Here is an 8,082-nt window from a genome sequence, read left to right on the forward strand (position 1 = left end):
AAGAAAAGAACTGGTTTGCATCCTCTCTGATTGATATCAATACCAATTGTTTGTCATTTTTATGATCACTTTTGTTGCACGTAAGTTTTTTTAGATTAACTCCCAGGCTAAACTGTTGGCTCTATTATCAGACACATGGAGTTAAGTAAAAGATTTTCACACTTTTAAAAAATAAAAACATCGGATAACTTTACTAATAAAAGAAAAATCGGATTCACAAATTTTCATATAACACATTCAGCTTTAAAATTTGCTTCTTCTCTTTGGAAGAATGATGATGACTGTTGTTCGACACGAGGTCCAACCGCAGTTTAGTTCGCTATGGGTTGATCACAAACAATTTCAAAGTTTTGAACATGGAAATCGATAGCGAAGCTCATCGATTTCAACATAACAAACTCATTGGGCAAAACGATTAATTGAACAACTTGAACATAATTATCATGACACAAGCTAACCATAAGCAAAACACACTGAATCCGTGTTGGGTGATGATCTATGCGTCCTTAGGTTGACGCATACAAATCTGAAAGGAAAGCTTCGGGAATTGATGTGGAAAAATTGGAATCCCTGTAATAAGTTGATGAATCAATACATGAACAAAAACAAAGGAATTTAATGTGTAACACACACAAAGTTTGCAAGAAAATCACAGCAATTCGATATGGACGTTCATGAATCGATCAATAATTTAAAACACCCAAATCGAACGTGTGAATTTTCATCACTGCAGTAGAGGCAGTCGAAAGGTCAATCATTTACGAGTTCTGCAATTTAGATATAATGATTCTCTAATTACACTACCTGCCATAATTCTCCAAATAAACATGCTCCAGAAGCATATAAATCCACAAATTCAATGATCACTAGTTCAGCCTGCTCAGTAGCAACATCAAAAATCATGCAATGTCATGCAGATTCTTGAAATACTTGGTTCCGGTTCACCTCCGGATATAATTAACATTGTCCGAGGCGGTGTTCTAATAAACATATGAACTATATAGCATTTAATTGCAATATAATTGAAAGTAAATAACTGATTCATAAATCGTGTTCACATTTATTCATATTTGTGGACAACCTTTTTGCCGATTCATAAATTGTGGTTTGAGACAATGTTCAAATAAGTGAAAATTTCAAATGTTTTCAACAAATTCAATTATAACATTGTGCAGGAACTGCAGGTATATACCCCACTTTACCATTTGGCATTGATTTCTCAAAAAATATTGTTCATTTTGCTCTCTATAATTTTTCAAATTTAAGCTTAGCCTTGAATGATTCATAACTGTGGGACCAATGTATTTTATTTCTGAGTTCGCGTACAAAAGATAAAACACCACGTCACTACATTTAATCTTAAACACGATGTTCCAGTGATTTCTTCAGGAATTCCTTCAGAGATTTCCCCGGATATTCATCCAGAAACTTCAGCGTGATTTTTTTTGTAAGAATTTTAAAAGAAATTTTCCAGGTATTAGGCAAGGATTCGGCAAGGGATTGTCCCAGATAATACTCTTAGTACCACTTCATGAATTTTTTCTAGAGGTTCCTCAAGCCCAAGGCCCAAAGAATATCTCGTGAGATTCCTTCAGGAATTTACCCAGGGGCTTTACCCAAAAACTTCTTCAATAAAGAATTTCCTCGAGCAATGCCTGGAAAAACTCTTGATGAAATCCCTGGATGCACTCTTGGAGAAATTTGTGATTTGATGCTTGGAGGAATTTATGAGGGATTTGTACAGGAATAACGAATCTCTAGAAACAATTCTTGAATATTTAATTCCTAGAGGACTACTTGGACAAATCTTTGGAATATTTCATGTAGCGTATATTTTCCAGGAGAATTCTTGAAAGAAAATCTTGTATAATCCCAGGCGGAATTCCTGGTGGAAACTCTGAACAAATTCTTGGAGGAATCCCTGGAGTAATCTCTGGAATATTTTCTGGATGAATCTCGAGAGGTCTCCCTTGGGCAATTTCTGCAAGTATGCTTGTAGGATTTTTTTTTGCTGAAATCACTGGAGAAATAACAGAAGTAATTCTTTAAGATCCCTGTATGAATTGCTGTATATGTAGATATTTTCCTGGTGAAATCTTTGTAGGAGTCTTTGAGAAGCTCTACCAGCTTCAACCCCAATATTAACAGCAAAACTTGATTTAAGTTTTTATTTTTTGCTGATCAATAGAAGCGAAATGAATCATCTGTGCGTTGGTGCTTAATGAAACTGTCTTGAAAAAAATTTCTGCTAAATTATATTGATTTGTATGAGATGGAAAATTTCAAGCTTTGTTCGTTATTTTCTCAATGACCACTTTTTCCACATGGGACATTTATGCCTTTATGGGCAGTATATGAATATCAGGTGAAACCGTTTGAAGAAATCTCTGGAGCTTGAGAAGTTCTTGGAGGAATTCTTGGAGAAATTCCTGGAGAAATCCCAGTGAAGATTATACTGGAGGGATCATTGGAGAAGCTCCTTGAAAAATCTCCAGAATAATCCTTGTAGAGATTTTCCTGCTGAAGACCCTGAAATAATATGTGGACGAATCCCTAAAGGATCACTAACAGAACTCCTGGCGGTATCCCTGGAGACCTGTCGGAACCGGTCTAAATAATCTAGGAACGATCAAAATTTCTCCCTGGAGAAATTCCTAGAGGAATTCTCGAAGGAATCTCTGACAAAATCCCTATTGGAATTCCTAGAGAAATCGCTGTAGGAATTACGGTAGAGATTACCTTGGGGGAATTTCTGGCACAATCGCTGAAGGAATCTTCGAAACAATTTCTGGAGACATCTCTGGAAGTGTGTTTAGAAAAATGACTAGTATGACTAGATATTTTGGGAGGAACTCTAGATGGAATCTCTAGAAGTTTTCCTAAAGGAATTCCTGGAGCTGTATTTGAACTGGTCTCCAAAATGCGTTTGTGGTCAAAAGTATGTATTTGTCAACGATAAAATGTAATTTTAGTTGGGGGTTCAAAACATGAATAATGCCTGCCGATTTTTTTTTATAATTTGGCCTAACGGAAACGATAATGGGTGTTCGGAAAAAATAATGTTATGTTTGTGAGGCCAATATAGCCGTAGCGATAAAATCGCAGCTTTTCAGCAAGACCAAGCTGAGGTCGAAGATATTTTAGTGTTGGGAATTTTCTCTACTTCCCAGAGCATAAAGTAAGTATCTAAGTACCTGCCACACGATATGCATATGCAAAAATGTTCAATCGGCAAAGATATCTCTTAGTAAATAACTATGAAAGTTCTCAGAGGAACACTAAGCTTAGAAGCAGGCTCTGTCCCGGTTGGTACATAACGCCAGAAACAAGAAGATTAATTTTATGTTTGGTATTTGGCATGGTGATCTGGATGAGAAATCATGAATTTTCAGCTGTCTCATGATGGGGCTACATGATGATCTGAAATCACACATCACAACCTACTGGAACCGATTCCGGATTATTGGTACCCTTAGTGCTCTTGTAAATTGGAATGAAAAATCATGATATTTGAACCGTCGTACCATACATGCGTATAAACTTCTGGATATTATATGTACCAGTTCCTTCTGAAATGGGTCCCAGGTACCCTTATGCTTCTATGTCCAGAGTGGCCATACTTACAAAATATGTTTGAGGTTCTATTCTCCGATTTCATATCTTTCATACGAAGCTAAAAGAACAAAAATCGGTTCAAAAATGGATTTTTGAGAGCATTTCGAAGTCATGGGTCATTTTGACCCTCAATGCACAATGTGTAACTTTTTTTTTGTAGCACCACTTCTAGATGTTGCTGAAAGCTTCTTCTAGCACGAACATATTTAAGGAAAAATGAATTAAGGAAAACTCAGAAATTTAAGGTTTCTATCTGGCTGATTGGCCAAAAATGACCCTAATGCACAAGGAAGGTTAAAAGTGTGCATTTTAAATGACAACAATTTTAAAGGAATTAATATATTTATTTATTTATTTATTTCGTCAAGCATAGGTAGACTACATACAATAATTACAATACTTTCTTACATGCTATGGATTACTTCTATTGTTCTTTAGCTGTGTTTTAAGCTGCTCTTTGGACATAGTAATGCCAATGAATTCGCAATGTACATTATACTGACGCATCATACGGTTTATTGGTCCGTTTTGAGCATAATGCGTTCTGCATGATTTTTCTGAAAATAATTTTCTTGTTCTTAAATGCCGAGAGGGTGTGTAGAAGTTTAGTTGAGAAAGAAGTGCAGCAGAGTCTACACGGTTCGAAATAATGTTGTTTATAAAGAGAATCATTGCAAATTCCCGACGTTGCTTAAGTGTTTCCAAGTTGATGAGCATGCAGCGTGCTTCATACGACGGAAGTGGCAGTACAGTCCAATTCAATTTCCGAAGGGCGTATAAAGAATTGCTTATGTACTGATTATATGCGTTCTTCGTGTACGACATGATACGGGTTCCATACTAGATGACAGTATTCCAAAATTGGTCTAACATATGTAGTATACAATAGTTTAATAGTATATGGGTCTTGAAAATTGTTGCTGAACCTCTTAATGAAGCCAAGCATGCTGTTTGCTTTGTTTATTATGGAATTATAATGTTCTACAAAAGTGAGTTTAGAGTCTAGGATTACGCCCAAATCCCTTACAATTTTACACTTCTGCACTACTTGATTTCCTAAAAATACTTCAATTGGTGGTGTTACATATTTTCGACTAAATGCTATTGAATTACATTTTTTGATATTAAGCTGAAGTAAACTTTTTTGGCACCATGTGAAAAATAAGTTAATGTCATTCTGGAATTCTTCTGCTTTGCTAGAATTACTTACTTCCATGAAGAGCTTCATGTCGTCTGCATATATAAGAAATTTTATTTTTCTAAGTAAAAAGGAAATGTCGTTTACATACAAAATAAAAAGAAGTGGGCCTAAATGAGAACCCTGGGGTACTCCAGAGGTTACAGAAATGGGTGCTGATAATTTATTTTGAAAGCGCACAATTTGTTTCCTATGTGATAGATATGACTGGATCCAACTCAAGAGTCCTGGCTCCATTCCTATTTTTTGCAATTTGAAGATTAATAATGGTATGTCGATTCGGTCAAATGCCTTACTGAAGTCAGTGTAGAGGGCTTCTACGTGCTTGCCATTGTCCATTGCGTTTAGAATAAAAGATACAAATTCTAGCAGATTGGAAGATGTTGAGCGGCCTTTAAAAAAGCCATGCTGCATACAAGTAATTTGGTTTTTTACTTGCTGGAAAATTTTGTCGTTTACGAGAGATTCAAAGAGTTTGGGAATACATGAGATAATGGCAATTCCGCGATAGTTCCGTATGTCAGATTTTGTACCTGATTTGAAAACAGGCACCAAATATGAGGATTTCCAAGCTACTGGGAATTTTCCATTATTTAGAGACATGTTGAAAATGCGTTTTAAGGGAAGGGTAAGTTCTTCTGAGAGATTTTTGAAGAACACGGGTGCAATGCCATCCGGTCCTGCTCCCTTAGTTGCGTCCAGGTTTTTTAGTGCCGATAAGATTTCTTGTTGTGATAGTTTTTCAATAGATATACTATTAGAAATTTCTGGGAAAAAAAGAAAAGAAACTGCGGTCGCGGTCTTCTTCGGAGTAGGTGGTATACACTTCTTGGAAGAAATCTGCAAAGAGGTTGCAGATATCGGAAGAGTTTTCACCTACGTTTCCGTCAAAATGCATTCGCGAAGGGAAATTGCTACTTTTCAATTTTGTGTTTACATAATTAAAAAAGTTTTTAGGACATGATTTGACTTCGGATTCGACCTTACGATTATATTCTTCATGTGCGGAGTTAATGGCAGAGTTGAGTTGGTTACATATGTCATGATAATTTTGTAAGTTGGTGGCAGTATTTTCTTTTTTGTATAATTTATGCGCTTTCTGTTTCTTGTTCTTTAGGTTTTTCAGATGTGGGCTAAACCACACCGGTAATTTGTTATTTTGTATACGTCTTTTTCTTCTTGTTGGCACAGTTTCATTAATTATTTGTTGAATAATTGAATGGAACTTGTCTACTTCGGTGTCGACATTCCCTTCAATACTTATGATATGTTGCCAATTAATTGTACATAGTCTACGTTTGGCTTCGTTGTAATTTGCTTTATTGTATTCCGGCACTTCCTCGTACTCCCAGTCGCTGGGGAGAGAAGTTTTATGTATGAAGATTGAGTATTCAATTGCAGTGTGAAATACTTCATTTTTCCATAGAGGTGATAATGATGTATACACACAGAAATCTTCAGTGCAATTTGTAAATAAGAGGTCCAAGTAAGAATTTTGCTGGTTTCAATTACTGGTTGGTTATTACAGTGAAACCTCCATGAGTCGATGTTCCATGACTCGATATCGACTCATGGAACCATACTAGAAACAAAATTTCATGGTTACTATAATGGTCCCTTGAAACAGCTTTCCAAAGGATTGCTGTTCCATGACTCGATATTTCCATGAGTCGATGGTCCCTTCAATATTGACTCATGGAGGTTTCACTCTATTTTCATGTGACCTTTCAGACATAAATCACGATTCTCAGAACAATTTTTAAAGGAAATCGTTAGTTCCATACTTAATCAGCAGTCAATTAGCAGGTCATTTTCTATGTTGTTTAATGAAAGTTCCTCGCATCTAAATGTGGCTGTTTTATTTTCTACTTAAATATTCTAGAAGATCTACAAGAAAACGGAAACGCTATTCCTTGACTTGGAAACCTTCTGGAAACATTTAGCGTAAACAGGTATAATACGCCCCCCCCCCCCCTAACGAAAAACTGATCTATCGCAGTGCAAATGCATTAGGGGGAGATCCCCCAGTACCGGACAGCACCCAATACCGGACAAAGTCGAAACATTGAGAAATCGTGGTCCAATCAAGATGGTGTATTAGTAGTAAAGGAAGCTATTCTGGAGACTAATGTTTGCGTAGAATAACACATCCTTGAAATATGCATGCTTTTTTAAAAAAGTACAAAAGATTGAAAATTTCAAAAATATTGACGTATTGCCTTAATTTTGAGCCTATTTAGTAATTATTTTGAATATGAAAAAATACTTTGGATCATTCAAGCATATTCGAACATAATCCTAATTTGATAGTATGAATGTATTTTGTACCATAATTGGACTAAATATGGACAAATTACAATTTTGTTTAAGCACCTCCTGTCCCCCAGTTTCGGACAGCCTGATTTGTTATATGATATCTTTGTAATTATTGCACGAGTGTCTCAAAATACATTCATTTTTCATGGATTCCGTCGATCATGGTATCAAACATGCTATAAAATTAAGAAAAATGAACATTCAGAACAACATCGTAAAATGTGTTATTTTTCATCATATAAGAAAGAGGTTTTTGATGGACATCTTGCAAACTATGATATACTCAAATTGTTCTTGTAAATGTTGCAAATGCATTGAAATGGCAATACTATTCCTAAAGTAAACACATTCAATGATGTTCAAATTTACAGAATTCGAGGCATTTTCAGATTGTGTCCGGTATTGGGTGCCACCTTTCAAGATCGATCAATTTGGTACTAAAATACATCATCCAAATGCAATGTCAAAATTCATACTTATATTTTCAAATTTATTTTTGTACACTATAAAAATGATAATATTTATCATAAATAGGTAACACGAGCACATAAAACCAATATTTTTCGAATTATAAATTTAGTGGCTTAAGTGTCCGGTACTGGGGGATCTCCCCCTACTTCTATAGTAGTTGGTGTCAAAGTGTTGTTTACTTAGTTGGTCATGCTCTGCATGCAACTTTCTCTTGCCAGGTAACTTCTAAAAAGAGAACAAGTCGTTTTCTGTAAACGGTCCAAATCTTGACGTTTCAAAACAAACCGGGCAATATGCCCCTCCCGTAGAAAAAGGTCCGCAGCGCTGTAGAAATGTTTCCAAGGAGAATTTCACCACTTGCTAAGCTTTAAAGGGTCTATTAGCAGTCGTCTTCCGGTAAAAGTTTTTGTAATAAGTGCAATAGTAAAGGATGGGCTTCATTTACAGTGAAGCTTCCCTATCGAACCCAAAATTTTACGCCA

This window comes from Aedes aegypti, chromosome 3, assembly GCF_002204515.2.
Source record: "Aedes aegypti strain LVP_AGWG chromosome 3, AaegL5.0 Primary Assembly, whole genome shotgun sequence".
Taxonomy (NCBI): domain Eukaryota; kingdom Metazoa; phylum Arthropoda; class Insecta; order Diptera; family Culicidae; genus Aedes; species Aedes aegypti.